The sequence below is a fragment of the Cervus elaphus genome, chromosome 2 (genome assembly GCF_910594005.1).
Source record: "Cervus elaphus chromosome 2, mCerEla1.1, whole genome shotgun sequence".
In the NCBI taxonomy this organism is placed as follows: Eukaryota; Metazoa; Chordata; class Mammalia; order Artiodactyla; family Cervidae; genus Cervus; species Cervus elaphus.
The window spans coordinates 19393897-19415033 of NC_057816.1; positions in this window are offsets into that span (position 1 = coordinate 19393897).

Sequence of the window (21137 nt, forward strand, 5' to 3'; positions counted from 1 at the left end):
AATGGAAAATGGTATTAGAAAACATGATCTAGGCCCCAAGTTTGCTCTTTGTTACTGGGACACTATTATTTTTAGGCCATGTCAGCTGACAGAGAGGGGAGATGTATGTATATTAAGCTTATATACACACACACACACACACACACACACACACATATAGTGGTGGTAGTGGTAAATCCTGGTCCCTGCCAATACAGGAGACATAAGAGACCCAGGTTCAATCCCTGGTCTGGAAGATTCCCTGGAGAAGGCAATGGCAAGCCACTCCAGTTTTCTTGCCTGGAGAATCGCATTGACAGAGGAACCTGGCAGGCTATAGTCCATAGGGTCACAAAGAGTCAGATATGATGGAAGCAACTTAGCATGCATGCCTTCCATATATACATATTTATAAATATTTCCATATGATTTTTCATATGTGTCCATCTGTACCTACGTTAAGTTAAACATTAGGTGGCATGAATGTCTCCAACAGTAATTTATAAAACCGGATTACTCCTGTACTTTCTCTCTTTGCCTATCTGTTGACCTGTAACCTCCAACTCCAACAATAAGAAATCCAGAATCCACCAACCTGGACACACGTACTTAACTGTTCAATTATAGTATATATATTTTTTAGAACTGTAAACCTGTACTCTAATAAAGAAAACAAAGAAACAAATTAAAAAACACAAACCCCCAAACCTTCGTCAACTAGAAGACATTGCTATAAGCAGTCCTTTTGGTCATGTGTATTATAGCCTCCAACTTTTTGCAACCCTGTGGACTGTAGCCACCAGGCTCCTCTGTCCATGGGATTTCCCAGATACTGGAGTGGGTTGCCAGTTCCTTCTCTAGGGGATCTTCCAGATCCAGGGATTGAACTTGTGTATTCTGCATTGCAGGCAGATTCTTTACCACTGAGCCACCAGGGAAACCCTCCAAAGTTACTTAGGTCAGCCCCTTTCCCTGCCACTCACATCAGTACAGTTGTTTTATACAACTGTAATACAGTTAGATTTTTTTATCATAATCTGCATTGCATCCTGGGATTGATTAATTTTCTAAATTATTATTTTAAAAATTTGTGTACATGGTTCTTTGTATTCACCATTAAAGTATTATGCAGAATAATTTCCCTATCTCCTGTGCTTCATTTACTTAACTCTAACCTTGGGGGCTTCCCTGGTGGTTCAGATGGTAAAGAATCCATCTGCAATGCAGGAAACCTGGGTTCAATCCCTGGGTTGGGAAGACCCCTGGAGAAGGAAATGGCATCCCACTCCAGTATTTTTGTGTGGGAAGTCCAATGGACAGAGGAGTCTGGGGGCTATAGTCCGTGGGATCAAAAAGAGTCAAACACAACTGAGTGACTAACACTTTCACTTTCAACCTAACCCTAAACTCCTAGCAATGACTATTTTGTTTGCCATTTCAATATTTTTGCCTCTTCCAGATTATTAAATAAATGGAATCATGCAGTATGTAGACTTTAAACTGATACTTTACTTAGTAATATGCACTTAGGATTTTTTCATATCTTTAAGTTCTTTACATGGGTTGATAGTTTCTTTCTTTCATCACTGAATAGTACTCCATTATAAAATGTACCACAGTTCATTAATCCATTCACCTATTCAAAGAACTCTTCAGTTCAGTTGCTCAGTTGTGTCCGACTCTGCAGTCCCATGGATTGCAGCACGCCAGGCTTCCCTGTCCATCACCAACTCCCGGAGCTTACTCAAATTCATGTGCATTGTGTCAGTGATGTCATCCAACCAGCTCATCCTCTGCTGTCCCCTTCTCCTCCCACCTTCAATCTTTCCCAGCATCAGGGTCTTTTCCAATGAGTTGGTTCTTTGCATCATATGGCCAAAGTATTGGAGTTTCAGCTTCAGCATCAGTCATTCCAATGAATATTCAGGACTGAGAACTCTTAGTTGCTTCCAGTTTGGGGAAATTATGGAAAAATGTTGCTATAAACATTTATATGCAGGTTTCTATATGGATAACATTTTTCAAATCAGTTGGGTAAATATCTAGAAGAGCAGTTGCTGAATTGTATAATAAGATTATGTTTAGTTTTGTAAGAAACTTCTAGTCTTTCTTGGTGCTGTACCAATTTGTATTTTCTTCAACAATGAATGAGCATTCCTATTGCTATATACTTGGCAGCAATTGGTATTTTTAGTCCTTTGTGTTATGGTATCTCATTGTGGATTTAATTTGCACTTCTCTAGTGACAAATGATGTTGAACATTTTTCATATACTTATTTGCTTTCTGTATGTCTTTTTTGATGAGATGTCTGTTTAGATTCTCTGTCCCATTTTAAAAATTAGATCATTTAAATTCTTACTGAGTGTTAAATCCAATGTCATGAAGTTCGATCTTAAACTTCTTTTTCTAAGAGTTTTGTTGTTTGAGATATTACATTAGTTCTTTGTTTGATTTTGAGTTAATTGTTACATGTGGTGTTAGGTAAAGATCCCACTTCCTTCTTTTTCACGTATGTGTTCAGTTTTCCCTAACCATTTGGTGAAAAGATTCTCCTTTGCCAACTGAATAGCCTAGAAACCCTTGCCAAAAATAATTTGACTTTATATGCAAGAATTAATTACTGCTCTATTCTATTTAATTGGTCTATATGTCTATCTTTATGCCTATATCACATGTTTTGATTACTATAGCATTGTAAGTGTGAAAGTGTTAGTCGCTCTCAGTCATGTCCGTGGACTCTTTGCAACCCCATGGACTGTAGCCCATCAGGTTTCTCTGTCCTTGGAACTCTCCAGGCAAGAATACTGGAGTGGGTAGCTGGTCCCTTCTCTAGGGGATCTTCATGACCCAGGGATTGAACCTGCGCCTCTTACATCCCCTGCATTAACAGATGGGTTCTTTACTAAGAGTACCACTGAGAAGCCCCTAGTTTACATACAAATGCAACCTATTTTTGTATGTTGTTGTATATCTTGCTTCTTTGCTGAATACATTTCTTACTTCCTACAGTCCTTCTATGGGACTTAGGGGAAATCATAAGGATTTTCTACCATGTGAAAAGAAAGATAATTATTCTTCTTCCTTTTAAATTTCAATGACTTCTATTTCTTCTTCTTGATACTTGTCCTGTCTAGAACTTTCAGTACTATGTTGGATAGAAGAGATATAAGTAGACTTCTTTACTTTGTTACTTTCCTTAGAGGAAAACATTCAATTTTCACCATTAAGTGTGATGTTCACTGTGAGTTTTTCATTATATGGCTTTTATGTTGAAGTAGTTTCCTTCTATTTCTAGTTTGAGTATTTTTATCATAAAAATGTGTTGAATTTTGTCAAATGCTTTTTCTGCATTAATTGAGATGATCATTTTTTTCCCCTTCTTTTGATGTGGTGTATTACATTCATCAGTTTTCATATGTTGAATTATTCTTGCATTCCAGAAATTAATCCCACTTGGTCATGGTATATAACATTTTTAATACCTTTCTGAATTCTGTTTGTAAGTATTTTGATGAAGATTTTTACATCAGTGTTCATAAGGGGTATTTGTCTGTAGTTTTCTTTTCTTATCGGCTTCATTGGTGGCTCAGTTGGTAAAGAATCAGCCTGCAATGTGGGAAACCCAGGTTCAATCTCTGGGTTGGGAAAATCCCCTGGAGAAGGAAATGGCAGCCCAATCCAGTACTCTTGCCTGGAGAATTCCATGGACAGAGAAGCCCGGCAGGCTACAGTCCAAGGGGTCACGAAGAGTCAGACACAACTGAGTGACTAACACTTTCACTTTCTTTCTTCCCTTATAGTGTACTGGGCTTTGGTATCAGAAGAAAACTGGCCTCAAGGAATGAGTTAGAAAGTGGTCCCTCCTCTTAAATGTTTTAGAAAAGTTTAAGAATAATTTGGTATTAATTCTTCTTTAAATGTTGGGTAGGTTTGCCAGTGAAGTCATTAAGTTTAGCACTTCACTTTGATTCAACTCTCATACTAGTTATACGTTATAATATTGTGATTTATAATAAGAAGTATGTATTTGGTCTTTGTTCATGTTCCTGGCACAGAACTCCTAAAACCCTTGGAATTTCCTAAGTGAGAAGAGCAATAAAGATATCTTGTTATGTTAACAAGTTGACTTTTGGAAAAGCTGCTAGATATCCAAAGGTTGGGTGCTGGTTGCTAGGTGAAACATCCCTGTGATTAGAGGGTTGGAAATTTTCATCTTATCTCTCAACATCTAGGTGGGTGGTGAGGCTGGAGATTGAGTTCAGTCACCAATGACCAAGGATTTACTCAATCATGATTATGTTTGGAGCCTCCAAAAACCCTCAGGAAGACAGGGTTGTAAGAGCTTCCAGGCTGGTGAACACATGAAGATTCAGGCAGAATGGTATGCTTAAAGACCAAGGAAGCTCCACACAACTTCCCAATAACTTGCCCTACACATCTCTTTCACCCAGATGTTTATCTGTAGCCTTTGTCATATCATTTTATAATAAATTGGAAACAATAATTATACTGTTTTCCTGAGTTCTGTGAGCAACTTTAGCAAATTAATGAAACCCAGACTGGGGGGCGGGTGGTCACTGAAACCTCTGATCTACAGCCTGAAGCACAGCAGACAACCAGGACTGGGACCGAGATTGGCATCTGAAGTCAGGAGGGCGGTCCTGTAGGACTGACCCCTTAGCTTGTAGGATCTAATGCTGTCTTCAGATAGTGTCAGGATTGAGTCAATTACTTGGTGGTATGGAGGTACACACACACAGAGACACAGAAACACAACTGTGTGGATAGGTCAATTCAGATTTTCTATTCTTCATGACTTCTTGGTAGGTTTTGTGTTTCTTAGAATTTGCCCACTTGATCTAAGTTAACCAATTTGTGGACTTATCATCATTCATAGTATTCACTTATAACCATTTTCAATTCTGTAGAATTGGTAGTAATGCCCCTACTTTCATTTCTGATTTTAATAATTTGAGCTGTTCTCTTTCTTTCTTAGACCATCTAACTCAAGTTTTACCAAATTTTGAAGAACCAGCTTTTGTTTCCAGCTGTCTTTTAAATCCATAAAGATTAATACAATCAAAAGATTTTATTTTACCTTCATTTATTATTTTCTGGCAACATTTTCTTTATTTAGATTCATGTCTCTGACTTATATCGTTTATCTTATGCCTAAATAATTTCTTTTATTATTTCTTGCAAGGGAGTTCTGCTAGTATTGAATTTCCCTCATATTTTTGATTAATTACTTCTCTTTCATTTCTGAAAGATAATTTTACTGTATACAGAATAATTTTAGGTTGGTGGTTTATTCTTTTAATATTTAAAATATTTTGCGACACTCAATTTTTGCCTGCATGGTCTGTTAAGAAGTACACAATATTTCTTGGCCTTCTTCTTCTATCAGTAAAGGTGTTTTTTCACTCAAGCAGATTTCAAGATTTTGTGTCTTTTTGACTTTCTGAAATTTGGATATGATATGCTTAGGGATGTTAGTGATGTGTGTTTACATGCTTATATTTATTCTATGTAATTTTCTCTGAACTTCCTGGGTCTATGGTTTTTGTGCCTGTCATTACTTTTGGAAGTTTCTCTCTTTTTTTTTTCTGTTTCATCTTCTCTTTCTTCTGCTTCTTGAATTCTTATTGGGCTCCCTGGTGGTTCAGTTGGTAAGAATCTGCCTGCAATACAGGAGGCCTGGGTTCCTGGAGAATGGAATAGCTACCTACTTATTCCATTTATTAAGCTAATAGGGATGCTATTGGTTTCTGAGGTTAATGTAAGAGTCTTACAATATTCTCTTAGTCTATTTTGTAAGTTATCTTGGATATTCAGAGATTAGAATACTATCCATTAAAAATTATAATTCAGTTTCTTTCCTTCTCTACATAATTTGCCTTTGTCTTATCAAATCATATGATTTCCAGCATTATGTTGGAGAGAAGTGAATAAATAACAGTAGTAGGTATCCCTGACCTTTCCTGACCTTGGCAGAAATGCTTTGACTTTTTTGAAAATGTAATACAGTGCTCGTGGCAAGTATTGGTGGAGTCACTTTAAAAAATAAGTATGCTTTTATTTTCCTAATTTTTAGAACTTTTGTTATGAATAGGTTTTTAATTTAAAAAAAAAAACAAAACAAACTTTTGGCCATGCCATACAGCATGTGAAATCTTAGTTCCCTCATGAGGGATTGAACCCAAACCCCCTGAATTATAAGCACAAGGTCTTAACCACTGGATTGCCAAGGAAGTCCCAGATATTGAGTTTTATAAAATTATTTTTCTGTTTAATATAATCTTGTGATATTTTTTTCTTCTTTAATCTTTAGTGTGATGCACTAAAAAAAGGTATTTTGAAAGCTATAGGCAACACAGCTATAAGCCAATGACAGTATGTGAAAATCAATGACTGCTTCTCTCTAAGTAGTCACACTTAAGCTCCATTAGCTATATCATCAGATAGTATTTTCTATGTAATGTAGCCATGAGGGGGAGTCTAGTGTTAAGGTCACTGTTCAGAGCAGGTGAACTAAGTAGAGTGGACTCTGTAATGGGTGAACTCTACAACTCCTCCTTGTAGTTCAAAGGAAAACCCTGCCTGTTTTTGTTTTTGTTTTTGTAGCCTTTCTCTACTTTCAAACATAGGTTGAAGTGAGGAATAATTTTCTTGAGTCATGGGATCAAACAAAGCAATTTGGAACAAATTGCGTTCAGTTTATACTTTTACATTAAACTTTTGAACTATGGACTGCTCTAAACTGAGCCGCGTGGCTGAGTCCCAGGAAGCCATGTGCATTTAGGTGCAAGTACAGGCCTCCTGTTCACCTAACCTACTGGGTCCCATTTGTAGATGACGACCCTCATTCCTCATATTCACTCCGTCACCTTCTTTATCATCCTTGAGGTGGGTTTATGGAGCATTTTCCTGAACACTGGAGGCTAAACCTGAGGTGACTGAGCAGATGCAATAACTGTCCTGTGAAAGCTTACCTGCTTGGCTGCTCTGCTTTGCTCACAGGGAGAGAAACATGGATGGATTCTGTCCCACTGTGGGGAGTCTGTGGGCTCTTGCCAGATATAGCCCTGCCTTTACAATGAAAATAAACCCAACAAAGAGGATGCGAGGATGAGCAGCTTGGTGCACAGGTTTGTTGGCACCCTTCATCAAAATGTAGCTGACTTTCATTTGATTTTCATTCTGCCTACAAGCAGGACAGGCAGGACTCACTGCCTGCCAAAGAGCCACACACCGCTCCTTTGAAGAAACCTTATCAGAGAGGCACAATGGCTGGGGCCTTTCAAATCAGCCTGTGGAAGGGGAAGAAGAGTCAGTGATTAATCCACCTCAGCCTTACACAGGCCTCCCAGCCACCAGCCCCATGTCACTCACATGCATACCGAACACCCGTTGTCTCTAGTCTATTGAAAGACAATTGCACACGGTTTAAAGTTGCTACCAAAAAAAAAAAAAAAAAACTCCCTAGTCTTCTACTCCATGTATTCCCTAACACCAGCCATGGGGCAGAAGAGGGAACAGATGACATAGACGTATTTATTTGTTTATATATTTATTTGTTTGAAAATTTTGTATCATTTGGGCAATGAGATGTAGGTTTTTAAATTATTATTGGGGTGTAATTGTTATACAGTGTAGTGTTGGTTTCAGCTGTACAGTGAAGTGAATCAGCTACGTGCACATATACCTCTTCCTTCTTGGACTGGCCTCCCACCCCTCCTTTCATACTGTTCATGGGGTTCTCAAGGAAAGAATACTGAAGTGGTTTGCCATTCCCTTCTCCAGTGGACCACATTTTGTCAGAGTTCTCCACCATGACCCATCCGTCTTGGGTGGCCCTACACGGCATGGCTCATAGTTTCATGGACTTAGACAAGGCTACGGTCCATGTGATCAGTTTGGTTAGTTTTCTGTGATTGTGATTCTCATTCTGTCTGCCGTCTGACTGAAAGGAGATCCAACTAGTCAGTCCGAAAGGAAATCAGTCCTGAATATTCATTGGAAGGACTGATGCTGAAGCTGAAGCTCCAATACTTTGGCCACCTGATGCGAAGAACTGACTTACTAGAAAAGACCCTGATGCTGGGAAAAATTGAAAGCGGGAGGAGAAGGGGACGACAAAGGATGAGATGGTTGGATGGCATCACTGACTCGATGGGCCCGAGTCTGAGCAAGCTCTGGGAGTTGGTGATGGACAGGGAAGCCTGGCGTGCTGCAGTCCGTGGGGTCGCAAAGAGTCGGACATGACTAAGCAACTGACCTGAACTGAACTGAATCCACCCCTCTAGATCATCACAGAGCACGGAGCTGAGCTCCCTGTGCTACAAGCAGCTTCCCCACTAGCTGTTTTACATACGGCAGTGCACATACACCAACCCCAGTCTCCCAGTTCATCCCCCACCCCATGTCCGTCTCCAGTTTCTACATCTGCGTCTCTATTGCTGCCCTGCAAATAAGTTCATCTGTACGATTTTTCTAGATTCCACATATAGTATTAATATATGATATTTGTTTTTCTCAATGAGATGTAAGTTTAATGTCAGTGGGATTTTTTTTTTAACACTAGTTTTTTAACTGTTGCATGCATAGGACCTAGAATAGTGTGTGGCACATAGTAAGTCTCCATAGACATTGGTTGAATGGAGAATGAATAAAAGAATCTTTCTTCCACAGTATCTAGTGTTAATCAAATACTTTTCCAAGAGAATTATATAAATAAGGGCTAATTTATGACATCTGGTTGTCTCTTATCCTATGTCTGTGCTAGAGACTCCTCTACTAGTATCATAATTTAATCTAGGCATTTGGTAGCTGGTGTTGCTCCAAATTTATAAAACTGAAATGGGATGAAGACCTGAGTAGGTGTGAAGGACACAGCATTTAAGTTGTACTTAATTCTCTTCCTTTTTCACACTATTTCCCTACATCCCTAAATCCAGAAATACCTCTAAAGCCAGAATTTTCAGGGGACATTAGTTTTGTGTCCAGTAGGCCTGAGGATCTTGGAAAAGAAGGTTGGAGACTTGCTAGGGATTATCCTTAAGCAAAGAGAAACCTAATGGAATTAGATGTATTCCAGATTTAATTTCTCAGAGAAGTTCTTGGGTCATAATTTCCTCAAGATTTAGGATTGTTATATAGTAACTACTGCAAACACTTCAGTTCAGTTCAATTCAGTCACTCAGTCGTGTCCGACTCTTTGCGACCCCATGAATTGCAGCACGCCAGGCCTCCCTGCCCATCACCAACTCCCAGAGTCTACTCAAACTCATGTCCATCGAGTCGGTGATGCCATCCAGCTATCTCATCCTCTGTCATCCCCTTCTCCTCCTGCCCCCAGCCCCTCCAAGCATCAGGGTCTTTTCCAGTGAGTCAACTCTTCACATGAGGTGGCCAAGTACTGGAGTTTCAGCTTCAGCATTAGATCTTCCAGTGAACATCCAGGACTGATCTCCTCTAGGATGGACCGGTTGGATCTGCTTGCAGTCCAAGGGACTCTCAAGAGTCTTCTCCAACACCACAGTTCAAAACCATCAATTCTTCGGCGCTCAGCTTTCTTCACAGTCCAACTCTCACATCCATACATGACCACTGGAAAAACCATAGCCTTGACTAGACAGACCTTTGTTGGCAAAGTAATGTCTCTGCTTTTAATATGCCGTCTAGGTTGGCCATAACTTTCCTTCCAAGGAGTAAGCGTCTTTTTATTTCATGGCTACAATCACCATCTGCAGTGAGTTTGGAGCCCAGAAAAATAAAGTCTGGCACTGCTTCCAATGTTTCCCCATCTATTTCCCATGAAGTGATGGGACCAGATGCCATGATCTTAGTTTTCTGAATGTTGAGCTTTAAGCCAACTTTTTCACTCTCCTCTTTCACTTTCATCAAGAGGCTCTTTAGTTCCTCTTCACTTTCTTCCATAAGGGTGGTGTCATCTGCATATCTGAAGTTATTGATATTTCTCCCTGCAATCTTGATTCCAGCTTGTTCTTCTTCGAGTCCAACATTTCTCATGATGTACTCTGCATATAAGTTAAATAAGCACGGTGACAATATACAGCCTTGATGTACTCGTTTTCCTATTTGGAACCAGTCTGCACTTAGGAGATTAAATTTCCCTAAAAAAATGCATCCATCAGCCTATCAATTGATCACATTCATAATTTTGTGAGAAAGTAAAAGGAACTGGCATTGTTTTTCCCCCTTGCTGGGATCTTTCAGAAGGTAAATTATACACAGTGAGTGGTAAGCATGATATATAAAAATGTTTGTTCCCCAAATCTCAGAAAATGATTTTGTTTCCATGTTAAGTATGTGTGCCTATCTTTGTATATATTGGCAGTCAACGTATGTGTGTCTGTATGTATGGAATGGGAGTGTGTGCAATATGTGTGTGTATATGCAAATATTCACTCATTTATACATTCAGCAATTAACTTCCTATTTTCTACCTCACATCTTTTCAACGGAGCAGTGAGTATGAGTGGACCCAGTATTTCTCGTTCCCTTAAATTGGTCCCATTGTCATCATAATGAGCTGTAGTTACTGCTCTTATTTTGCTCTAAATATCTTAAAGCAGGCAAGCTTGACTCAGACCAAAATGTTGTTGCAGAAAATAAAATTATAGAAAAGCACTTAGAATGTAATCTGCAGTTCTGAGTTTCAAGTTTGGTTTCTCATGGCTTTGGGAAAGCAAGAGTGTTTTTTGTTGTTGTTGTTTTGTTTTGCAGTCTCCACATGACTTACTGCTATGGGTGAAAAAAAGGTGCCACGGAGACAAACAGGTTCAAATGACATGAGCTGAGGGGCACCAGGAAAAAGAATCACTTCTCAAAGTATTTCATCTCATAAGCTTTCACTTCATGCTAGAATTTCTTCTGCCAGAGTTTTAGTTTTTAAGTTGATTTATCACTGCCCCTATTAAGACATATGTAATCTGGAAAGAGTAAGATTTTAAGCTGCTATAAATTAATATCTTAATGTGATTTTTTTATTAAAATCTTCCCTGGAGACAGTTCACTGTGTACAGGGCTTAGCAGGGAAAAGAAGGGGGCATTCCATAGAACAATGTGCTGTGCTGGGGTCTATTTGGCCAAAATTGACTTAGGCAGGAGAGGGGGCAGGGGAGAGAAGAGACCAAATGAAATGAAGAAAGAGTGGTATTTGCTTTGATACAAAATAAAGCTTATTAGCTATAGGAGGATCATATTTCTTGTTTTTACAATCATGAGCCCATGAACAGCATGGTAAACATTATAATTAAATCATATAATTTGTAATTATCATATTATACTAACAGAATCAGAAGGTACCGTATGTTAAGTAGCAGATGAAGAACATTCACAGTCCTTTAAGTCTTCATATTAAAGTGACTACAGATTGCTAGGTGACAATATATATTTTTTGGAATGTTTTAAGGTTATTGGAGATATATGAAAGGCAAATATAAAAGTCCCTTCTGTGTGTCAGATGAAAAAGACTCTGGAGGACAAAACTGGGATCATTAGAAATTACATTTTATTTTAAAATCAGAATGCCAATTTGTTGATTGACGAGGTTCAATGTAACTTCCAAGATACAAGGCATGTGAACATCATCTTGTCTGCTCACTATAATGCAGTCACAGGAAGTAAATGACCTGGGTGTGAAAGAATGGGTCTTTCAGTCCCAGGGCATGGTGTGAGCCGACTGGCAGTGACCAGCCTGTGACCTGGCACATTTTCTGGCCTCTCTAAACTTTAGACAGTATATTTGTTGATATTCCTAAAATATGGAGGGAATGACAGTTATCTTACAGTAGTCTTTTGATACTGTGTAAAGAGAATAGTGCAATCTTGATGCAATTTAGTTGCTCAGTAAATGGAGGTTTTTATCTTTACTTTTGTGATTCAAATAGATGATGACCCCTGTCTTTGACAGCCCAACATGCCTGTCAGACTGACAAGGTCCTTTCCCCCTCAAACAGTGTTTGGATAGAAACGTAATGAGGTTTAATGCGTTCATAACTAGTGGATTTCCACCTTTAAATTTTGCCACTCCTCTGATTCATGCACTTGGTTTAATGTTTGGTGTTGAAGGTTAAAGAACTGTGGAAAGATGATAGCAACAGCCAGAGTCAGGATCTGTTTTGCTACGAAGAGCCATCGGATGCCTGCACCGTTGCATGCTGCCCAGATTTCATGGTCTACTCTCAGCTGCCAGGAACTGCAGCTTGTCATTGCCCCACTTTGACTGAAATCATGGAGAAATTTTAATGCTAACTAAACTTCTAAGAGATGCATTAGTGTGAACGTCAGTGTATTAGTGCCTTAGGGGGGATGGGTGTGAAAATCTTTCCAGGAACTTGAGTGTCTGTGTATTTTATTAAGGGCATTTTCCGCCCATGAAATCAATGTACTTTGTAGGCTATGAGTTGATTGGATAGAAAGATGTCTGAGCAATGGGAAGTCAATTGTCCAGAGGACTGTTTCATCCTTCTTTCAGCAAGCCCTGAAGAGATAAATATCTTCACAGTGAAACAGGGAATTCTGTGGTGACTTCTAATCAATTCATAGTCACGGCATCCCCTTGCCTCAGAGTCCATTGTCACAATGATGCTGTAGAGCCAGCTTCCCCAGAACTCGGTGGATCACAGCCATGTTTACGTAGCTCACAGGTCTTTGGATCACTGCGTTAGCTGCGTGAGCTGGGTGGTTCTGATCTGAGCTGAGTCCATGCTCTCACTTGGTTGTCCATTGTGGGTGAGCTGAGGTCACAGAGGTGACCCTGGGTCTCTTATCTCCAGCAGTAAGGATGGAATATGTTCTCATGGAGGCACCATGGGGGAAACTGGCCCATTTCAAACTTTACTTAGGCTGTATTTGCAAATCCACTGGCTAAGACAAAACACATGGCCAAGACCAGAGTTAAGAGTGGGAGAGCAGCGAAAGTCACCTGGCAGGGGCGACTGATTTGGGAGGTATGGAGAACTGGGACTACTGATGCAATCCATCAGTCACTCTGATAAGAGTCTCGCTTTGCTGCACATCGGTCGCTAACCTTGACTTTGTGATGCTCCTAAGTCTCACTGCTAACCTTTTCATGCTATTGATTGACAATCTGTTTATTAACAGAATAAGAACATTTACAGAATATAAGCATTTTTTCTGATTAAAAGTAATACAAGTTTATTATAGAAAATTTACAAAAATTAAAAACATCTCACCACCTGGAGATAATCATGATTAACTTTTTAACATGAATCCTTTCAGACTATTCTGTGTACTTTAAAAAAAAAATTAAATGTGTTGTATGCTGTGAAAACAAAAATACAGAAAACAATACCATCCAGGAAATAATAATTGTCCGTAATTCCAACTCCAGGAAATAAATTGCTCTCTGAGATGATATGGATGTATATATTTGTAATATATTTATACATACACTGTGATACTGCATGTACAGTTCATATTCTTTTTCTTAAAATGCTACATCAATAGTGTTTTTCCATTTAAAATTCTTCAAAACATTTTATTTTCATGATTATATTTAATTATCTGGATATAGTCTAATGTACCTAACTGTTCATCAGCTACTGTATATGAGGTTGTGGTCCATCATTAATCCTACCACTCAACCAATGTTTTGAAGCTACCAGCTGGTACAAAGCCTTGTTCTTGGCAATGACAACTATAACCTTGATAGGCAGGTTTCCTCCTACAATGCATTTTTTCTTTAAATTGGAAGATAATTATTTTATAATGCTGTGCTGATTTCTGCTGTTCAAGCATGAATCAGCTGTAAGTGTCTATTTACATCCTCTCTCTCTTGGGCCTCCCTCCCACTCCCTGGCATTTTCTTAAATAAGGTTTTAATTGACATTTTATGATATATCCTTCACATTTAGTTACTTTTGGGATAAATTCCTAAAAGCACATTATTAGGTTAAAAGATATGACTATTTTTCCTGTTCTTTATACACACTGTTCAATCGTATTCTTAAAAGGCCTACATTAGTTTATGGATGTGTTTGTGAATTAAAATGTTTATTTATCTCTCTTGACCTCGACAAACATTGTATACCTAAATTTTTAAAGTAAATTCTTTCTTTGAATGTATATTTTTGAGTAATAGTTTAATATTTTCACATATTTATGTGCTCCTTTATTCTTCTTCACTGTTTTAGTGATTTCTCATTGACTCATATGGGCTTTTCATATATCAAGGCTGTTAAGCTTTTATGCCATATGTGTTCCAAACATTTTCTTCTTTTATTACAGGTTGTTTATGGTTTTGATATAAAGTTTAAAATGTTATTTAGTCAAGTATATTGATTGCTTCTTTTGAGGTCTCTCTCATTAGTTTTAAGTATGGAAATTTCTGCCATATCATGGATTGGGCAGTTATTCATTTATATTTTCTTCCAATTTACTGCTTTTTTAATGGGAGTCTTTAATTCATCTAGATTTTATTTTGATGTTTAGTTTTATAGGAAGATCTACATTGATTTCTTTTTCCCTTGTAAACCTAGCCTATTTTCCTAGCACCATTTATTGAATAATTGACCCCTTCACCTTTCATTTGTGATGTTCCCATGGTCACATACTCACCATGAACCTACATTCAAGTGTCTGCCTGGAGGCTCTGTTTTTGGTAGATTTAACTCTTATTGGATATTTGGTACCAGTACAGAATTGCTACATATAATTTACTTTCAGAATGAAGTCATACAGAGCGAGAAAAAAAAAAAAAAGGCTTCTGGGTTGTTTTTTTTTTTTTAAGAAACTTTTAATTTTGTATTGGCATATAGCCATTTAACACTGTTGTGATGATTTCAGGTGGACAGCACAGGGACTCAGCCATACATACACATGTATCCATTTTGCCCCAAACTCCGCTCCCCATCCAGGCCGCCACATGACACTGAGCAGAGTTCCCTGTGCACTACAGTAGATCCTTGCTGGTATCCATCTTAAATATAGCAGTGTGTACATGTCCATCCCAAACTCCCTAGCTCTTCCCCCTATTCTGCCACCTCCACCCACCCCAGCAACCATAAATTTGATCTCTACATCTGTGAGTCTCTTTTGTAAAGAAGTTCATTTGTATCACTTCTATTTAGATTCCACATATAAGGGATATCATATTTCTTTTTCTCTGTCTGGCTTCACTCAGTATGACAGTCTCTAAGTCCATCCATGTTGCTGTAAGTGACATTATTATTAAAAATAAATAAATCTGGGCATAGATCCTTGTTCTACACTTGACTGATGATATAAACTTGAAAAGGCCATTCAATCTTTCTGAACCTTAGTTTCCTCATCCACAATGAAGTGACAATACTATCCTCTTGATGTGTGGTTGTGTGAAGCGAGAGAGATAATACATGTGCAAAGAGTTTGTGAAATATAAAATGAACCAATAATATTAACTTTTACAGTTATTATATAGATATAACCTGGGCTATGATTTTATTATGAAACCCTATTAGACCTGGCGGGTTTTCAGTTCAGTCTGGTCATTCAGTCGTGTCAAACTTTTTGCGACCCCATGGACTTCAGCACTCCAGGCTTCCTTGTCCATCACCAACTCCCAGAGCTTGCTCAGACTCATGTCCATTGAGTTGGTGATGCCATTCAACCATCTCATCCTCTGTCGTCCCCTTCTCCTCTCGCCTTCAATCTTTCCCAGCATCAGGGTCTTTTCAAATGAGTCAGCTCTTCGCATCAGGTGGCCAAAGTATTGGAGTTTCAGCTTCAACATAAGTCCTTCCAGTGAACATTCAAGACTGATCTCCTTTAGGATGAACTGGTTGAATCTCCTTGCTGCACCAGGGACTGTCAAGAGTCTTCTCCAATATCACAGTTCAAAAGCATCAATTCTTCAGCACTCAGCTTTCTTTACAGCCCAACTCTCACATCCATACATGACTACTGGAAAAGCCATAGCCTTGACTAAACAGACCTTTGTTGGCAAAGTAATGTCTCTGCTTTTTAATATGCCGACTAGGTTGGTCATAACTTTTCTTCCAAGGAGTAAGCGTCTTTTTATTTCATGGCTGAAGTCACCATCTGCAGTGATTTCTAACCCCCAAAAATAAAGTCTGCCACTGTTTCCCCATCTATTTGAATGAAGTGATGGGACAGGATGCCATGATCTTTGTTTTCTGAATGTTGAGCTTTAAGCTAACATTTTCACTCTCGTCTTTCACTTTCATCAACAGGCTCTTTAGTTCCTCTTCACTTTCTGCCAGAAGGGGGGTGTTGTCTGCATATCTGAGGTTATTGATATTTCTCCCAGCAATCTTGATTCCAGCTTATGCTTCATCCAGTCCAGTGTTTCTCATGATGTACTCTGCATATAAGTTAAATAAGCACGGTGACAATATATAGCCTTGATGTACTCCTTTTCCTATTTGGAACCAGTCTGTTGTTCCATGTTCAGTTCTAACTGATGCTTCTCGACCTGCATACAGGTTTCTCAAGAGACAGGTGAGGTGGTCTGGTATTCCCATCTCTTTCAGAACTTTCCACAGTTTATTGTGATCCACACAGTCAAAGGCTTTGGCATAGTCAGTAAAGCAGAAATAGATGTTTTTCTGGAACTCTCTTGCTTTTTCAATGATCCAGCAGATGTTGGCAATTTGATCTCTGGTTCCTCTGCCTTTTCTAAAACCAGCTTGAACATCTGGAAGTTCACGGTTCATGTATTGCTGAAGCCTGGCTTCGAGAATTTTGAGCATTACTTTACTATCATGTGAGATGAGTGCAATTGTGTGGTAGTCTGAGCATTCTTTGGCATTGCCTTTCTAAGGGATTGGAATGAAAACTGACCTTTTCCAATGCTGTGGCTACTGCTGAGCTTCAAAATTTGCTGGCATATTGAGTGTAGCACTTTAAGAGCATCATCTTTTAGGATTTGACATAGCTCAACTGGAATTCCATCACCTCCACTAGCTTTGTTCTTAGTGATGCTTCCTAAGAACCACTTGACTTCACATTCCAGGATGTCTGGCTCTAGGTGAGTGATTACACCATCGTGATTGTCTGGGTCATGGAGATCTTCTTTGTACAGTTCTTCTGAGTATTCTTGCCACATCTTCTTAATATCTTCTGCTTCTGTTAGGTCCATACCATTTCTGTCCTTTATTGAGCCCATCTTTGTATGAAATGTGTCTTTGATATCTTTATTTTTCTTGAAGAGGTCTCTCGTCTTTCCCATTCTGTTGTTTTCCTCTATTTCTTTGCACTGATCACTGAGGAAGGCTTTCTTATCTCTCCTTGCTATTGTTTGGAACTCTGCATTCAAATGGGTATATCTTTCCTTTTCTCCTTTGCTTTTGGCTTCTCGTCTTTTCACAGATATTTGTAAGGCCTCCCCAGACAGCCATTTTGCTTTTTTGCATTTCTTTTTCTTGGGGATGGTCTTGCTCCCTGTCTCCTGTACAGTGTCACAAACCTCTGTCCATAGTTCATCAAGCACTCGGTCTACCAGATCTAGTCCTTTAAATCTATTTCTCACTTCCACTGTATAATCGTTAGAGATTTAAGTCATACCTGAATGTTGTAGTGGTCTTCCCTACTTTCTTCAATTTATATATGAATTTGGCAATAAGGAGTTCATGATCTGAGCCAGTTAGCTCCCGGTCTTATTTTGCTGACTGTATAGAGTTTCTCCATCTTTGGCTGCAAAGAATATAATCAATCTGATTTTGGTGTTGACCATCTGGTGATGTCCATGTGTAGTCTTCTCTTGTGTTGTTGGAAGAGGATGTTTGCTATGACCAGTGCATTTTCTTGGCAGAACTCTATTAGCCTTTGCTCTTCTTCATTCCGTACTCCAAGGCCAAATTTGCCTGTTACTCCAGGTGTTTGACTTCCTACTTTTGCATTCCAGTGCCATCTAATGAAAAGGGCATCTTTTTTGGGTGTTAATTCTAGAAGGTCTTGTAGTTCTTCATAGAACCATTCATCTTCAGCTTCTTCAGCATTACTGGTTGGGGCATAGACTTGGATTACCGTGATACTGAATGGTTTGCCTTGTAAATGAACAGAGATCATTCTGTCATTTTTGAGATTGCATCCAAGTACTGCATTTCGAACTCTTTTGTTGACCATGATGGCTACTCCATTTCTTCTAAGGGATTCCTGCCCACAGTAGTAGATATAATGGTCATCTGAGTTAAATTCACCCATTCCAGTTCATTTTAGTTCACTGATTCCTAAAATGTTGACATTCACTCTTGCCATCTCCTGTTTGATCACTTCCAGTTTGCCTTGATTCATGGACCTAACATTCCAGGTTCCTATGCAATAGTGCTCTTTACAGCATCAGACCTTGCTTCCATCACCAGTCTCATCCACAAATGGGTGTTGTTTTTGCTTTGACTCCATCCCTTCATTGTTTCTCGAGTTATTTCTCCACTGATCTCCAGTAGCATATTGGGCACCTACTGACCTGGGGAATTCATCTTTCAGTGTCCTATCATTTTGCCTTTTCATACTGTTCATGGGGTTCTCAAGGCAGGAATACTGAGGTGGTTTGCCATTCCCTTCTCCAGTGGACCAGATTTTTTCAGAACTCTCCATCATGACCCATCTGTCTTGGGTGGCCTTACACAGCATCACTCATAGTTTCACTGAGTTAGACAAGGCTGTGGTCCATGCGATTAGACTGGTTAGTTTTCTGTGATTGTGGTTTTCAGTCTGTCTGCCCTTTGATGGAGAAGGATAAGAGACTTATGAAAGCTTCTTGATGAGATAGACTGACTGAGGTGTTGGTTTTATGCTTACATAAATCCAGAAAGAGAAAAGTGAAAAAAGTAAATGACTGGGCTCTATTGTGCTATAAAGTAGAATCCAATGTCACCTTTTGAAGAGTATTTCCCATTTTTGCTCTATGTAACTGGAAATCCCTGTTGCAAATACCAAGCAGTGTGTGTGTTAATTAATGAGGTCATGTGTTAAGGCCATTAGGTATGGAAGAGAGACAATAAAACAATAAATAAAAGCTGTATAAGAATGGCTATTTTTAAATAGTAGCACAGGATAACTGAGAGCACACAAATCTAGCTTAGAGAAAATATTTCACTGCGAAGAAAGAAGGGACGTGGCAGTGACTTCTTCGAACCTTGTGAACTCATTATTAGATAGAAACACAAGGATACACAGCAAAATATTGCTGCTCAACCAAGACAGTTACCAAAAAACTTAACCTGAAGCTAATTGGAAAACTCAGCAGTGGCCACAGGACTGAAAAAGGGTCAGTTTTAATTCCAGTCCCAAAGAAAGGCAATGCAAAAGAATGCTCAAACTATAGTACAATTGCACTCATCTCACACGATAGTAAAGTAATGTTCAAAATTCTCCAAGCCAGGCTTCAATAGTATGTGAACAGTGAACTTCCAGTTGTTCAATCTGGATTTATAAAAAGCAGAGGAGCCAGAGATCAAACTGCAAACATCTGTTAGATCATCGAAAAAGCAAGAGAGTTCCAGAAAAACATCTACTTCTGTTTTATTGACTATGCCAAAGCCTTTGACTGTGTGAATCACAACAAACTGTGGAAAATTCTTAAAAAAGATGGGAATACCAGACCACCTGACCTGTCTCTTGAGAAATCTGTATGCAGGTCAAGAAGCAATAGTTAGAACTGTACATGGAACAACAGACTGGTTCCAAATCCAGAAAGGAGTATGTCAAGGCTGTATATGGTCACCCTGCTTATTTAACTTCTATGCAGAGTACATCATGAGAAGTGCTGAGCTGGATGAAGCACAAGCTGGAATCAAGATTGCTGGGAGAAATATCAGTAACCTTGGATATGCAGATGACACCACCATTATGGCAGAAAGCAAAGAAGAAGAACTAAAGAGGCTCTTGATGAAAGTGAAGGAGGAGTGTGAAAAAGTTAGCTTAAAATTCAACATTCAGAAAGCTAAGATCATGGCATCCAGTCCTATCACTTCATGGCAAATAGATGGGGAAACAATAGAAACAGTGAGAGACTTTATTTTCTTGCACTCCAAAATCACTGCAGATGGTGACTTCAACCATGAAATTAAAAGATGCTTGCTCCTTAGAAGAAAAGTTATGACCAATCTAGACAGCATACTAAAAAGCAGAGAAATTACTTTGCCAACAAAGGTCCATCTAGTCAAACTATGGTTTTTCCAGTAGTCATGTTGGGTGTGAGAGTTGGACTATAAAGGAAGTTGAGCACTGAAGAATTGATGCTTTTGAAGTATGGTGTTGGAGAAGACTCTTGAGAGTCCCTGGGACAGCAAGGAGATCCAACCAGTCTATCCTAAAGGAAATCAGTGCTGAATAATCATTGGAAGTACTGATGCTGAAGCTGAAACTCCAATCCTTTGGCCGCCTGATGTGAAAAACTGACTCACTGGAAAAGACCCTGATGCTGGGAAAGATTGAAGGCAGGAGGAGAAGGGGACATCAAGGAAGAGATGGTTGGATGGCATCACCGACTCAATGGACATGAGTTTGAGTAAGTTCCGGAAGTTGGTGATGGACAGGTCGCAAAGAATCTGGCATGACTGAGCGACTGAACTGAACTGAATGACTTTGGTAAGTCAAGGGAAAAAGAAAAAAAAGGTTCATTTACATTTCCCTGAGGATTTAGCTTGAGAAAGAAAGTGTCTTCTGGTATGTAGAATTCCCTCTAAGGTCTAAGCTTCAAGAACTTGATGGAGATACCACTGCTCCCACAGTTCCCTTGAGGCCTCTCAGAGCTCCCTCAAGGTTTAGCTCCTGAGTAAAGTCAGAAGGAGCAATCACATCCACATGCTCAAGGTTGAATCTGTTTAATGATCAATAAAAAACTAATATTTACTCACCACAGCAGGCTTAGAGTAAATATTCAAAGCATGAGTGCTGAATTAAATTAAATAAATTATGCAATCTCTGTATTCATTTATACAATTACGTGTTGAGACTTTACTCTGTGTGATGACTCTTCTAGGGATGTAAGAATAGAGAGGTAAATCAGACTTACATTTTTGCTCCAAGGATCTAAAGCGTTAAGTGAAGGAGATAAGGTATACATCCATGATGGTTAACAGAATATAAAATTATAAATGACATAAACATGATATAGACAGGTATTGTGTAACCTCAGTGGAAGGAAACATAGCCGGGTATGGG